Here is a 16177-nt window from a genome sequence, read left to right as displayed (position 1 = left end):
GCGCGAACTCGACCCAAAGGTATTGGAGCGCCTCACATGAGCACCGGTTACGTTACACAAGGACACATTCGGTATTTGGTAGGCGCGGGGACGTTAAGCGATTTACCCGGAATCAGAGCATGCTGAGCCGACGCCGAGGATCGAACGCAGGTCACCAGCTCCAAAGTCGGCAGCTTCAGCCCTTACGCTACATCCTCTCCCCTGATTAGGCAAAGAGCCCTGGTGGGTTCTCACCCTAGCAGGGGTTCAATGTGAGAGAACGTCTGGTAGTTTGGTGGTTAACAACAGTGGACCTGAACAAAACACTTGTGGCCTCCTGGTTCCTCTTTTATTTTCAGTGAAATGCTGTTGTAACATTAGTTAGAGTACATGTGTTTCAGTGTGTATACACGTGTGCGTGTTTGTGTTTATGTGTGAGGCGCATGTGTGTCGTGCTGTTGGGGTTTTTACTTTTAGAGAAAGAGAGACAGCAAGAGAAGGAGAGAGGGAAAGACAGCGAGAAAAAAGAGAGCAATAGAGAGAGATGAGGTAAGAGTGAGAGAACGAGTGCCAGAGACAGAGAGAGAAAAAGAGAGAGAGAGAGAGAGATGAGATTTGTCTAATGTTCTCTTACTTACCGGTAATCTTCATTACTCCAGGTCCCGTTGTCCTCGTCCCATTCATTAACATATTGGAGATAACCATCTCCCGACAGAAAAGAAGAGCAGAGGCATGCTGGGACCCTACTACTGCCCCTCCCACCGGGAGTACATAAGCAGTACTTACCCAGCATCCCGTCTGTACAACCAAGCCCAGACAGGAAGGCCGGCCGCACGGGAGGGAGGGAGGGAGGGGCGCATGAATGGGACGAGGACAACGGGACCTGGAGTAATGAAGATTACCGGTAAGTAATAGAACAGAATTCCAAAGCAGAAAACCGGCCTTCCGCACCCACAAGCAACCCAGGAAACCACAACAAAAGCAGCAACCCAAGGGAGCACTGAGAAGGAGGAAAAGGGGAACCGCAGGAAACAACCGGCCCGGAACCCAGAACAGGACAGCAGGGCCAGAACAAGGACCGGAGACAACCCAGAAAAACAGAAGGCCAGAGCCCCAACAAGGAGGCCGCCAACCAGAGAAACCAGAGCCAAGACCCAAAGGACACGGCCAAGCAACCCACCGGACAAGGCCGCCCAGCCCAGAACCACCGGAAAGGCACACAGGACATGCCAGCCACAAAGACACAGAGCACACCGTGACAGCCCCAAAGAAGGCCAACAGAGCGCAGTCACAAGCACTGAGACCAACAAGGAAGGAGGAAGCACAGGCCAGAAACCGGCCCACACCACCAAAACGAACGACCCGACCCCAGAGAGCCCCGAGCAGGTACAGAACAGGAGCAAGACTCCAACCGAACAGAAAGACATGCAAGGGGAAAGAAAAAACAAAAACCCCAGGAGGCCAAAAAACCCCACCGGGAAGGAGGCCACCAGCCAAAACAGGAAGGGCACCAAACCCATAACAGCAGGGAAAAGGAGGCCAGCCCAAAGACCACAGGCCAGAGACGCCCCCCAGAAGGAACCAGCTGACAGCCGACCAGCAAGGAGTGGCCAACAAGACCGGAAACCAACAACGAACAAGCCCAACAAGGGTGGGGACAGAGCCACCGGCCACAACCCCCAGAAAACCCCCAACCCCAAAAGGGAGAGAGAACAGGGCATGAAGGAAGGCCAGAGCAACCGGGAACAACCAGCAGCCCCAAACCAGGAAACAACCAGGCAGGAACCCACCGAACCACAGAGGGCAGACAAAAACAGGCGCCCAGACGGCAGAGAACCGCATAGCAACCCACACCCAGGCCAAGCACGCAGCAAGGCCAGGAGCAGCCGAAAAAAGAAACGGCCCCAGTGTGCACAGCACCCAGACCAAAAGGCCACAAGACCCAACCCCAGCAACACCGGAGAGGAGCCAAGAAAACAGCACAAACCAGGGCAACAAATGTCCAAAAGGAGCCAGGAAGCCAGGACCAGAGCCCAGCAACCCGACGACACAGGAGGACCCGCAGGCCCAACCAAACACAGGAAGGAGCCCACGTAGCGCCAAGGCCAAAGCAAAGGGAAGGGAGGAACAGAAAACCCCCAGCACACCACTGCCGGACAACAAAAAAGGCCGGAAAACGAAACAGAGGAAACCGCCAAAGCGGAAGTCGCAGAGAAGGCAGAGGGCCAAGCAGCAGGAAAACCCGCAGCCAGGAGGGAGGACCCCACAGAGGCAAGAGCACCACAGAACCGCACCACAACCAGAGAGGGGCGGAAGGACACCCAAACAGACACACCCCGGCAACAAAGCCCGGGGAAGCAAGGGAGAAGCGAGCCAGGACACCAGAACCAGGAAAGAACCAGGAACGCCCAGCAAAACACACCCCAGAGCAGGCCAAAGATGACAGCACAGCCACAAAGCCAAGGAGGCACAGCCCGAAGGCCACCCCGAACCAGCAGGAAGCAGGCAAACCTGGAGTCACAGGACCCCATACAGGCCCCAACACAGGCGAAACAAGCCCGGGAAGAGAACCGAAGGCAAGAGAAGGCCCCGAAGGACCCACCAGGATGCGGCCACAACCGCACAGCGCCCCGCCAGGACACAAAAGAGAGCCCAGGCAAGGACGCAGAGCCCAAAAAGGCGACCAAACCGCCACACAAAACCCCACAGGAGCGGAAAAGCCCCAGCAGACACTCAACCAGGCACCCACCACGGGAACCAGAGGAGACCAGAACCACCCCGGCACCAAACGCACCAGAGCGCAGACGGACCAAGAAATCAACGGCACCTGGCAGTGACTTCGGGGGAACAGCAGAACAGAAGAGGGGAAACAGGCGCCACGCCAAGAACACGGCAGCAGCGAAAGACAGCCAGGCCCAAAGAGCAGCGGCACGAACCCCAGGGACCAAGAGGCGAACCGCCACCAGAAACACATCCCGGGGGGACGCCAAGGAAAGGAAGAGCAGACGCCCAACCACACCAGACAGAAAACCAGGCGGGCGGACAGGAAACCCAGAAACAAGCCAAAGGCAAGCACATGGAGAGCCAGGGCAGGAGCAAACAAAAACAGAAGCAGCCAGACCCCAGAAGCAACCCCAGCACACAGAAGGCCCCGGGACAAACAACCGAAGCCCCAGGCCGGAGCAAAGGAGAACAGAACAGCCGCACACACGGCAGCACGAGCCACCCAGGTGCAGGCAGAGGAGGCAGAGCGCCCAGGCACGACACCAGAAAGCCACAAGAGGAACCAGGCGCAGCCCAAGGGACGGGGGAACCTTGAGCCCCCACGCACCAAACCCCAACCAACCACGCCGAAGCCAGGAAGCGAAAGCGAACACCCAGAACCCACAGCGGAGCAGAGGCTACAGCAGCCAGCCCGTAGCGGAGGGAAGGCCACCCAAAAAGGGGCGGACAGACAGACGGACCCAACACACCCAAGGCAAGGCCACGACACCCGCACCCACGACACCCCGAAAAGCAGGGCTGCAGAGGGGTAGCAAGAAAGTGGGGAAAACCCCAGGTAGGCCCAACAGGAACCCAGGGGAGCCAATAGGAACCCCCCCGTAGCAGTCAGAGGCGCACCCCAACAGGCCACCGCCGAGGAAGCGAAAGGCGACCCCGACACAGGAGCAGCAGAGGAGAAGGCGCAAGCAAGCAGACAGGGAGACCCCAGCAACACAGGGAACCCCAGAAGCGAGCACAGACAGAGCCAGCAAAAAAAAATAACAAAGGAACCAGCCACCACAGAGGCGAGAGGAACGCACGCCAACCCGAGGCAGTCCACCAAACAGAAGAGCGAATGCCAACAGCCCAGAGAAGCAGCAAACGAACTCAACAGAGAGGAGAACCCCCCAACAAGGCCCAAAACAAAACGCAAAAGCACGCGTGGCCAGGAGCAGGGGCACCACCTGAAGGCAGCGACCCAAAGGAAGAAGGCCCGCGGCGATAACAGAAAACACCCACCACGCAGACCACGGGAGGAGAACAGAGAAGCGGAGCCAGAAGAGGGAGCGGCAGGCCACAAAACGCAAGCCACCTGACCGAGGGCGGCCAGCAACCAGTAAAAAACCGCAACCACCCCCCTGACCACACACTGCAGGCGGGGGCGGAGGCCAGAGCCTGGAGCAACCGGGCAGCACAGAGAAGCACAGCCCAAACCAATGGCACACCGAACCGGGCAGAGCACGCCAGGAGCAGTGCAAGGGAGAGGAGCCTGCAGCATGCGAACCAAGGAGAAGGAGAGCAGCCCCGACAGGATGCACCCCGAGAGGTGTGGCGGAAGCAGAAGGCACCCCCACAGAAGCACAGCCCTCACCAAGGCGCAACCGACCAGGGCAGCAGATGCCGGAGCCCGGAGACCGCAGCAAGCCACCCGCGAGGAGCAGACCAGCCGCAGCAGGAAGCACCCCAAGCGTAGCCGGTAAAAGGCAGAGAAAGCCGACGCCAGGCCCCAACCTGGAAAGCCAGCGAAAAAAAAACAGGCAGCCAAGTGGCAAGGCAGCAGCCAGAAGGAGCGCCCCACCACCACAGGCACAAACCCCGTCAGTAGGAGAAGGACCCGGACACACAGCGGAGCCGGGCAGCCCAAGCAAAAAGCAAACCAGCAGCACAGCACCAGCACGCAGGGAAGCCGGGAGTGCTCCGACCGGGATGTAGCTCAGAGGCAGAGCGCATGCAACGCAAGCATGAGGTCCCGGGTTCAAACCCCGGCATCCCCAGGAGCCTCCCGCAGCCTAATCCCAACAACCAGAAGGGCCAGGAAGAACGTCACCAAGCTATCGAAACAGAGAGGTGGCAACCAGCCATGCGCGCCTCGCTGACACCGAACATAGTGTGCAGCCACCACATAATACAAAAGCACCAGCAAAGTATATCCCGACAGTATAGCCAGGAGCTGAACCCTCTTTCCGTGCCACCAGATGCACAGAAAACACTATTGAGCTATAGCTCTCTGACAGAACCCCCGCCGGACAGGGACCTGCAACAAAAAGGCAGAAGAAGGATCCACGCCACGGAGGAAAGTGGCCCACGCGCAAGGAAGGAGCCGGTGGCGGGACCCAAACCCATGCAGCGCAGGGGCGCGCCACACCAAAGCCACAGGACGCTGCAACGTCGGGAGCCGCATACACAAACAGTCACCAACAGCGGGAAAAAGAAAATAACGGCCAACCACACACAAGGCCGTAAATGCCAGCAGTTCGCAGAAGCAAAGAAACCGCTACGCGGGACTCACCCGGGAGGGAAGCCGGGCCCCACGCGTCACACCGCAAGGCACTCCCTCGCACTAACCCAAGGCGCACCACAGGAACCACGCCTGGGTCGGGCAGACAGCCAGGAGCAAACACAGCACGTCTTCCTCGCAGCCAGGATCTAGGAAGACGCGCTCCACGACCCGGAAGAGACCCGGAGGCCGGCGCACCAGCCGCAAAGGGCCGGCCACCCGAGTCCACCACCCAGGAAGAAACCAGCCTCCCAGCAAGCCCGGCAGGCCAGGAGGCAGGACAGCCAACAAGCCGACCGAACAGCCAGGCAGCCTGACGGGGAGTACCAAGAGAGGGAAGCCACTCAAGCCCAGCAGGAGGAGCACCAGCAACCACAGCAAAAACTTCTGTCGACAGACAGAAAAAAAGAACAGACGGGATGCTGGGTAAGTACTGCTTATGTACTCCCAGTGGGAGGGGCAGTAGTAGGGTCCCAGCATGCCTCTGCTCTTTTTTTCTGTCGGGAGATGGTTATCTACAATTTGTTAATGAATGGGACGAGGACATAAGGGACCTTGGTGTAATGCAGACAGTGGTGGCTCCTCTGCTATGCCAGAGGAGCGTAGCCCCACTGCTTTTAAGCAGTGCAAATAAAGTAAACATAAAATGATAATAACTTTGATTTATTACCAACTTATGTTTCTGTGCTGCTTTACGGACGGGCAGAACTGCTCTGCTCTTGGAGCAGGGCAGGGGAGGAGTGGTTTGCCCACTCCTATGTGCACATGACTGTTTGGCTGGCCCTCTGAGACCAGACAAACAGTCATGCGCAACTTCCCCTAACTCCCACGCAGGCTGCATTACAGCCTCAAGGAGAACATGCCCAGGCCCCCATTTCCTGGCTGAGTGTCAAACCATGACACTCAGACCAATCACAACGCTGCTTTGCAGGCTTGTGATTGGTCAGGGGAGCCTAGCTGTGCTTCCTGTTCCTGCAGTCCGACGGAGGAGAGAAGTAGCAAAGATGCGAGATCCGGCGATAAGGTTAGTGTTTATTTATTTATTTTAATTTTTTACATTGTGTCCCACGCATATCCCACCTGTGCCATCCCCGCCTTCTGCGAGCTGTGATGGCCGCCACTGAATGCAGACATGGAAAGGAAGTAAGAGAGGAAGGTCGAGGAACGCAGTCCAAAGCGGTGTAACTTATCGGTTGTAATTCCATTTATATATCACTCACTACTTCTGACAAGGCACTGAAGTGCTTTCCCCCATGCAGCACACTGTTCCAGAGTCCAAGATTAGTGGTTAGTTCAGTGGCTATTGTTGGTTTAGGGTTTAGTCTTGTGCTCTCAATCAAACCATTTCATACATTTACTCGAGTTTCCTTGTGGTGGATGAAATTAATAGGAGTTAGGCTTGATCATTAATTACCATTACTAAAAACAAACAAAAAAAACAGTAGTAAGTCCAGCAACACACATGACCAACCATTGGTATTGCAACACCATCGCAGTGACAAGAACGGAGATAGGAAATTAAAATGAACACCATAGGAAATAATAATGTCAAATGACATTATTTTTTAAATAGAGAAAAATATAAATAAATATAATTCATGTTAAAAAAATATATAGTAGATATTTATTATTTCATTCTAAAATACTTTAATACCCTATTTTGAATTTGAAAATCAATGTAACAATATTTGAATTAAAATATAACTGAAGTCATTTTAATTAATTGTATAAACTTTGCACATCACTTCTAATAAGTATTAATGCATATTTTTTTTTCTTTAGCTATAGGTATATTTTGTAATTTAAACTTCAGAAAAGTAACTTTAGTTTCATTTTTATATAGTTCCAATAATTAGATATTTATTTCAGAAAGAGAGAAATATTTGTGCTGTAGCATTATGTTTACATTTTAAATCAATATATAACATGAATTTACATTAATATTTAATATGTAATATTTTTATAGTAAGTCCAGCACCACACATGACCAACCATTGGTATTGCAAGACCATCCCATTGACAAGAATGGAGTTATGCAATCGAAATAAACCCCATAGGAAATAATTTTAAATTACATTATTTTTTACAAATAGTTAAAAATATAAATAAATATAATTTCACATTAAGAAATATGGAGTATATATGTTATTGTTTCATTCTAAATTATGTTAGTACCCTATTTTGAATTTAAAAATGAATGTAACAATATTTTAATTAAGATATAACACAATTTTAATACATTTTATTACCTTTACACAACAATCTTAATAATTATTCATGCATAATAAAAGTTTTCCTCAAGTAGAAACATATTTTGTAATATAAACTTCCAAAAGATAACTTTAATTGAATTGAATATATTTCCAATAATTAAATATTTATTTCAGAATAAGTTAAAAGTGCCATAGCATTTATTTTTATATTTAAAAGAAATTTATAAAATGAGTTTACTTTAATATTTAATATTTATTTTTTAGTTAAATACACTTTTTTATTTTCCCCTATACCTTATCATGAGGCTATCTCCACCCTGACTGCAGAGTTTCCGTTTCGCAAAGTATATTGGAAATTAACAAGAAAATGTTTATATTGAAAACAAAAATTTACATTTGTTTTTTTAGCTAAATCATTTTGTTTTTATTTTTTCCAATTCTTTACCATACTGAGACTTCGCAGTCAGGGTAGAGATCTCCACATTGTAAAGAATAGGAAAAATAAAAAGGTTTATTTAACTCAAAAAAAATATTAAAAATATTTGTATGTTATATATTATTTTGAGGTAATATATATATATATATATATATATATCAAACAAAAGAAAAAAATTCTATGGCCCTAATACCTTTATTTTCATTATTTAATTAAAATAATTTTTCTGAAGTTTAAATCAAATAATAAATTCCCCATAATTATGTTTAATATGCTTTAATGACTTTTAAACTGGATGTATAAATTATTTAAATGTAATGTAATTATATAGAACAAATTGATAGTCCTTTTTACAAAAAAAATGGTTGTTAAAATAATTTAAAATGGCATAATAGGTTTGTGTTATTTTAGGATATATTTTTAACATTATATTAATTGTATATATCGAAATTACTTCTCGCCCTCCTTTATTTCCTTTCGGCAAGTAGAGAGCAACGAACTCCAATGGGTAAGTGCAAAGTGTTTTTTATTCGCTCACAGGTTACAAACTCTGAGGCGTTTCGGTCAACAAGTGACCTTGCTCACCACACACACACATATATATATATATATATATAAATTTTTAAATATTTAAACTAATTTAATTTAATATTATTTCCTAAGGGGGTTTATTTAAAATCCCAACCTCCATTATTTTCTTTGGGATGGTGTTGCAGTACAAGTGGTTGGCCGTGTGGGGTGCTGCACTTGCTACTACTTTGATAGTTGTAATTTACATTAAAAGATGAAGCTCCATTCCCCTTTTCGAAGGGCTTGAGGCATGTTAATGTAAATTTACACTCCACTGTGTGACTAGCCAAAAAGTAGTGAACTTACTCAAAACAGTAAATTACTCAAAATTGTATCTTATCATTGTGAATCAGTCCCATACACTGGTTTGTAAGGATGTAATCCCTTTTTAAATAAAATATAAGAAAAAATAATAATAACTGGTGGATTTAGTGGAGACTGATGAGGATTAATTTTGATCAAGATAGTAATCCAAGCTTTTTTCAATATGAGTGACACTGTGTCTGTTCGGTGTGAGCAATTCATCAGAACAAAGATGAGTCCCAACTCCTTTATAATATCACTACTGCATACATCTGATAGACTGGACGCAGCCTTGAGGGGCCAACCTTTTGTATTATTTTTCCCCTATGGTGAAAACATTTCAATTTGTTTTCACTATGCCCTGGCTAAAATATCCCAGGACTCTTGTTCCCTCTCGCTCTGTCTTCTATTACTGTTCCATCCTCAGCCTCTACACTCAGGATCTCCTCCAGAGGGCTGGGCCTAGAAGCAACTTGTTTTTCTGTATGTGAGTAACACACATCCAACGTGACTAAGGTTGGCCTTATCCAATCAGGCTAAATGCTAGTAAACAGTTATGCCTGTAAAAGTCTGTCTAGCTCTTGTTACTGTAACAAGCTGCAATGTTCACTATAAAAATAGCAACAAAAACAAAAAAGGGGAAGGCAAGAGAGTCAAACAACAGGAACTTATGTCTCAGACTTCAAAAGTTAGGAGAATGAGGCAAGATGCTATGTTGAGGCTACCAATGCAAAGAAAAGCTCTTGATGTGTTAATGTGTCAGCGCCTTGACGTCTTTGGACATTTGAGGCGCTTTATAAATATTTTAATTTAATTTCAATGTGTAAATATGATTTGTAGGAAAAATGCATTGTATGTTTTAAAATCCTTAGCAAAACAGTTATAGTGATAAAACCCTATGGTGCCGATTTCGATCCGGGTCGGAAAGCACTCCGACCGAGCCGGATCCGGAGTGTCTTCCGACCGAGCCGGAGTCCTGCAGTCCGACCGAGTGAGTACGATGCGGCCGTATGCTGCCGGACTCGGTTCGGTCGGACTCCCATAGAAGTCAATGGGAGTCGGTTGTACGACGCGTACATGGGCTCCCATTGACTGAATGGGTACGTCTCGCGCAAGGGCACCCCCTACAGTGGGTATGCGCCGGTGCCATCCGCACCGTACATGCCTGTGTTGGGGGGACCCTTGGGTCTCCCCCTGTGTCCGAGTCGTAGGGCTGCGGGTGACAGGGGGCCGACGCGGACCCCCAAAGGCAACCACCCGGACGTTTTGTGAGATGGCCACTCCGGCTCGCACAGGTTGTCTGACGCGTGCATCGTACTGGCTCGGTCGTAAATCGCATCTTTTGAACGCCACGGTTAGCTTACGACTGAGACGTACGGAGCGGTTCGGACCCGGAAACGACTCGGTCGGTGAATTTCACGTAGCTCGCATCGTACTTGCTCGCTCGTTCAGCTGTACGAGTCGGGCAGAAAACACACGTACGGCTCGTAGTTTTTCCGGCCGGATCGCGTTCGGTGCCCTTCCGACCCAGATCAGAATCGGCCCCTATGTGTGATAAAGTGGGTACGTATGCCATATTCAATTATGCCAAGTGGACGCAGTGACTGAAAAATGGTTTCGTTTATTCATTTAAGAACGTACAAAATCTAAATGAAGAGGTACAAATGTTACTATCAAATATTGTTAACCACACCTTACAAAATGGCAAAGAGAACAATGAGATGTCTTCATTATAGCTTCCTTTCAAGTAAGAAAAAACGTCTGAGTTAAAATAATTTTGGAAGGGTGATAAAAGGGATCTCTGTGTAGTAGAGAAGATAAGTCATTCAGGATGTTGGTAGCAAAAGTTTTCAGTGATTTATGCATTTTGACATAGTGGCTACAAACGATCAGAAAAGTAATACTTATGTCCTCAATAAGAACCTTGCCTAGTTACTTTACAGAGAGTTGCATCTAATGTTGCAACATCTTGAAAGATTCAGCATAACAAACTATTGGATCATAGTGTTGAAAGGAAAAATCGGTCAGGATGTACCAAAATGTACAAACATCTCACTACACTGATTTTAATGTCTGATCACTTTTATTCTTATCTACTTGAAACAGTGCAGGTCAGAGAATATGTGCATTAAGCCAAGCCGATCAGTTTGCCATTACTTAGATACCAATTCTTGAATCTCAATTCTTGATCCTTTGAGGTGCAAGCAAATTCATATATTTTATTGTCAGGAAGGGTCCATGCTACGGGTAAATGTAGACCAGTTAATCTTCCTAAAAGAAATGAAACTTCTCTGAACCTAAAGAACGCTCTTGAGGGTCGACCATGCAGAATCTGGAAATGTATTGGAAAAGGTGAGCTGGAGGATGGAATAAAAATAAGAGATGCAATAGGATGTTCACTTCACACAGATCAAGCAGGCAAAGTGAAATGTAAGATTCTTCAACATTATTACATGTATTTTTGCTCAGGCCATATAATACTGATTAGTTATTGCACCGAATACTTCCGCTTGTCGGAGAAAAATGTTGGTGAGAAGTGAGGGATGGGCCTTGGTTGCTGTTGCAGCCAAAGCCTCATGTAATTTTACTGGTCAGAAATCCTGGACACTAAAAGTGGGCCTGGTGGTACTATTCCCAGAGAACCCATGGGGGGGGACACTGTGCCAGTTGTCATCACGGGAAGAGGTATCCCACAAGGATTTCTTTCTGCTTGACTCATAATCAGGCCCTTAGCGTACTGACCTTAGAAGAAAGTTAAATCACTTCCTTCTAGAGCGATTCCTGACACTCACTACCTTTATACTACATAGGGCAGACATTTACAACCCTCTATCTTCAGTATGTGATGATCTGCTAACTCAACTCAATCCACCAAATGCAACTGCCGGCAACTATAAAGGAAGTGGCACACCAGCAAAGAAAGTAGAGACCTTACCGCCTTCAGGACAGCACTCAACCAGCATCACGGCTGACAAAGGAGAATGTACTAGCAGACCACATAGAAGCTTTCACAAACCACAGCAAGGAGCTTTTCATCATCGTGAAGGAGTTCTCCAATCCCGAAGCCTCCGAGAACAACATCACGTCTTCAACCACGTCTTCAACCTCGGAAGCAAGACGTTTGGTGACAAGCTCAATTAAGTCCTGAACACCTCCATCACCTTGGCTTCCTTCCCTGAGGACTGAAAACATGCAGAAGTGAGGCCCCTCCTGAAGAAACCATCTGCTGACCCAGCCCAACCAAAGAACTGCTGACACATCTCCCTCCTCTCCTTTCGAGTGAAAGTTCTTGAGAAGGCAATCAACTGCCAACTTAAAGAACACCTGGAACACAATACCCTCCTGGACCCCTCTCAAACCAGATTCCGAGCCAACCACAGCACCAAGGCAGCCTTGATCGCAGCCACCGATGACATTAGGGCCTTCCTAAACCACGGTGAAATGGGTCTTCATCCTTTTGGACCTATCTGCCGCCTCAGAAACTGTCTCCCTTCACATCCTGGTCAACAGACTCCACCCCATTGGAATCTAGGGAGACACCCTCAAATGGATAATCTCATGTCTTACTGGAAGAACCCAGAGATTTTGTCTCCCACTGTTCACCTCGGAACTCACGAAGATCATCTTTGGTATCCCCCAAGGATCATCCCTCAGTCCCACCCTCTTCAACACATTCATGAACCCCCAGGCCAACACCGTCAGATTGCACAGACTCAACATAACTTCCCACACCGACGACACATCCTGTCGCTGTCAGAAGATCTCGCCGCCACCAGAGCCAACTTCCACAGATGTGTGTTGAAGATCACTGACTGGATGAAGGATAACTGCATCAAGCTGAACACAGACAAGACAGAAATCTTCATCTTTGGGAACAACACCTCGCCATGGTTCGACACATAGTGGCTTGCGGAACTCATCCCACCATCCGACCTGACAGACCATACCCTCAATCTCCCTATAATTTTGGACAGCAAACTATCCATGAAGCAGCAGGTAAACACTGTCTCACCTGCTTACTTCCACACCCTACGCATGCTCCGCAAGATATTCAGGTGGCTCCTACTCAACACCAGAAGGACCGTCAGGCAGGCCCTCATTATCAGCAGGCTGGACTACAGGAACACACTCTGAGTGGAAATCACTGCACTCCTCCTGGAGAGACTTCAGACAATACAAAATTTAGCTGCAAGACTCATTCTCAAGCTCCCCAGATGGACCCACATCAGACCCCACCATAGGAAGCTACACTGGCTCCCGATCCAGAAGAGATGCCAGTTCAAGATGTTGACCCATGCATACAAAGCACTGCAATATGAAGTACCAGCAGCTTAGCTTGGAACACCCCATCCCCTGAACCTCAGTACCACTTCATCGCTTCAGAAAATTAGGAGAGAACTCAAGACCTGGTCTGTCCTACTGAACAGATCACCTCATAGCAGTTAGCAACCCTGCGCCTCAAGACCCTCACGGGTGATTTGCTGCACTTTTTAAATGATTGATTTATTAATCGATCACACCCAGACTGCGTTCACAATATTTGGCTTGGCATAGCCACAATCATAGTTAGGCATCTCCTAACATGTTATTGACTCTGTTGCAGCTCCTGGCCAGAAATCTCATGAATCTCCAAAAAGAAATCACAAACTTTGCTGAGATCAATGCCATTTTACCCAGCACAAGACTGACTTCATTCTGCACTCAGCAGCGGTCCGTGGAGGGAGTTACGTGGGGCGGAAAGGCGGGGCGGGGGAGAAGCAGGGTGGGGGGTACTAAACACCGGCACATGGATATTTGGAGGTAAGTAAACAAATAAATAAAACGAATTTCGTAGCGCGCCCTACATCACAAAATGCGGTGCAGCGCGCACTATGAAATTCGTTTTATTTACATATACATATTCCGGTGTTTAGTACCCCCCACCCTGCCCCTCCCCCGCCCCGCCTTTCCGCCCCACGGAACTCCCTCCACGGACCGCTGCCGTCTGCACTTCATTACAATTGAAATATTTGCATATTTTCTGCTGATGCGAAGTTCTTTTACTGACTCATAGACTTGTGACTCCAGCCTTACACTTCTTGCATGGCTAATGCTCTTCCTCATTAGCCCCTTCCTTCCATGCTTCTTCCAGCTTTTGTAAAGCTTGAGGTCTCCAGTGATACCTAAAATGGCCCTATCCAGGGGGGGTGGATCATAAGGGAACTGGGCGTGTGGTAGTGACAATCCCTGTCACATGATCTAATGTGGTCTCTGCACCTGAGATGCCTTATTGGGTAGTAGCCAGTGCAGTCTGTATGAGTTCGGGCTGGAATGTTCCCATGAGACACAGGGTCAAAACTGATTTGCATATTGTTGTCTAAACTGGGGTGGCATGGTAAGAAAAAGAACAATGGATTTAACCCAGATCTCTTGACTGGGGGTGAATATATGATTTGCTCTGCATTCCGTCCATCATCTGTGTGTCTTTTGCAGTCTGTATGAAAACACAGATCTTCACAAACTCCTTGCCACATACTACAGATTGGATTAAAGTGTGCTGGGGGTAGGATAGTCCATACAGTGTCACCCTTTACACCTTTAACTAATGTGTTCTGTAGATGTAAAGACATTGAAATCCTCTTCTTGAGGGCTGTGCACCACCCAACAGAGAGCTCATCTACAAAGGAAGTGTCCAATGACGCTGGGCTGTGTATCTGACAACCACTGGCAATGTCAATCAAAGACAGATGAAAAACTGGTGGTGACATCATGTGAAGCCCTTTCCCTAGGTACAGGACACTCAGTGCTTACTGAAGAGGTATCCGTGATGGTAATATTATTTTCCACAGATGTACCAGGGCCTTTGGTACTATTTCATTCCAACAAGCTGGTTCCTTCCTTCTACTACCTGTGCACTCTTGGCTCCCTAAGGGTAGCAGGGCCGAACAGTCCAAGCACACACTACACACGAGCTTCTGCCTCATAGAGACTTCTGCATGCAAAACCGTGGAGCACCAGAGATGGACACAGTAAGAAAAGACCTTCAATGTATCACTTTTGTGGACAGCTCCGAATGAATGCATGTGTCGGTAATTCATTGGGCGGGCGCTGTGGTGGGGCTGATAACTGACCTGGGTCATTGCTCTGGTAGACTTTGCAACAGTATAGCGAGATAATCATGTTTAAAAATAAAAATAAATAGAATTGAATCTTTTCTCCATATTATTATGCTGAAAGGGAAAACTGGAAGCCTTTATTATATTAGTGATAACACCTAAATTATCACAGGATAATGTGTGTCTGCAATATGACAATAACCTTCCTATCTTCATTATAACAGAACACGATACACCTACATTACCACAGAGTGACATACGTGTGCGTGTCACAGACATGCATCAGCTTATCACAGACACTATGCAAACATTCTAGAAGCCCAGGGCTGTGCTGCTGACTGCAAGACTGACGCTCGCCACCGCATTCACCCATTGGCCAAGCTTCCAGCCCTCAGGTGGCCACGCTTGCTGTGCTTACTCATGCATAGCTCTCCGCTGCCTTTTGACTAGGTTTGCACTACAAAAATACCATAGACACATTTGCCGATGTGCTGGAGGCGCTGCAGCTCTAAGGCCTCCCCTGATTTCAGTTTTTGTTCACAGGCTGTGGCCTACCGCCTTTTCACCAGAATAGTGTATTTCCCGCTTGTCCCCTGATCTACTGCTCCTTGTATTTGTTACTGCTGTGAATTACATATGTTGTGTGGAGTTGTGGGCTGTTTTTCTCTGTACATGTAAACTCCTGCCTCTCCTCATCTGTAGTCTGCCACAGGTCAAACACAAGTGATAGTGTGTTCTTGGGCTGTTCATCTGAAGAGCATGGTACCCAAGCTGGTTAAGAGAAAAGAACCAGCAGGGAAGGATGCTAACATTGCCTTAGTGATGGGCAGACTGGATTGTACTGAGTGGAGTTGGTCACATTACAGTGTCCCCCTCAGCCCTTGCCCTGTACCTAGTCATACCACCACTACACCTTCCATGAAGGAATGTCCCCGCAGGTATGTGGTGTTTCATAAGTCTGTCTTTGCCTCGTGGACAAGCTCTCAAAGAATAATGCTAAACTAAGGGCAGCAAACCCTCAGACCCCCAGCCTGTTGGGGTATTAAGGACTCTGGTGGTGCATGTGGTGTCTCCTGACCCTTGCCGTGCTGCAGCAGAGACCATAATAGGAAAAGATCCTTGGGGAGGTCAGCCTGAAGGTAAGGATTGGTATCCAGCTTGGCTCGAATGCTCCATGGCTAGCGAAGCTTGGCGAACACAGCCAATGTGAGCAGGAGGACTCAAAACCCATATGTTATTCCAACGGATGGTTACAGTTCCTACACAAAGAAAGGGGAGTAACAGCCAATGGATAAGCTGTAGATAGTAGGGGCTATTGTCA

At 47.8% G+C, this 16177-nt stretch overlaps 1 protein-coding gene across 3 annotated transcripts in view; it reads right to left on the bottom strand.

Moving 5' to 3' along the window:
* The window catches only part of PIK3R5 (phosphoinositide-3-kinase regulatory subunit 5), a 287692-nt gene that overhangs the window by 218312 nt on the left and 53203 nt on the right, over nt 1–16177 (bottom strand). Inside the window, exon 1 of one of the 3 annotated variants that reach the window (XM_085616832.1) lies at nt 11697–11771. The exons of the other annotated variants lie outside the window; for them this stretch is intronic. The gene's annotated coding sequence lies outside the window, so the exon portion shown is untranslated. Of the gene's footprint in view, nt 1–11696; nt 11772–16177 lie in introns of those variants that run through there. 3 annotated transcript variants of the gene reach the window in all.

The sequence above is a fragment of the Triturus cristatus genome, chromosome 7 (genome assembly GCF_964204655.1).
Source record: "Triturus cristatus chromosome 7, aTriCri1.1, whole genome shotgun sequence".
Taxonomy (NCBI): Eukaryota; Metazoa; Chordata; class Amphibia; order Caudata; family Salamandridae; genus Triturus; species Triturus cristatus.
Note: the sequence above shows the minus strand (reverse complement) of the source record. Positions and strands in the feature narration are given on the sequence as shown.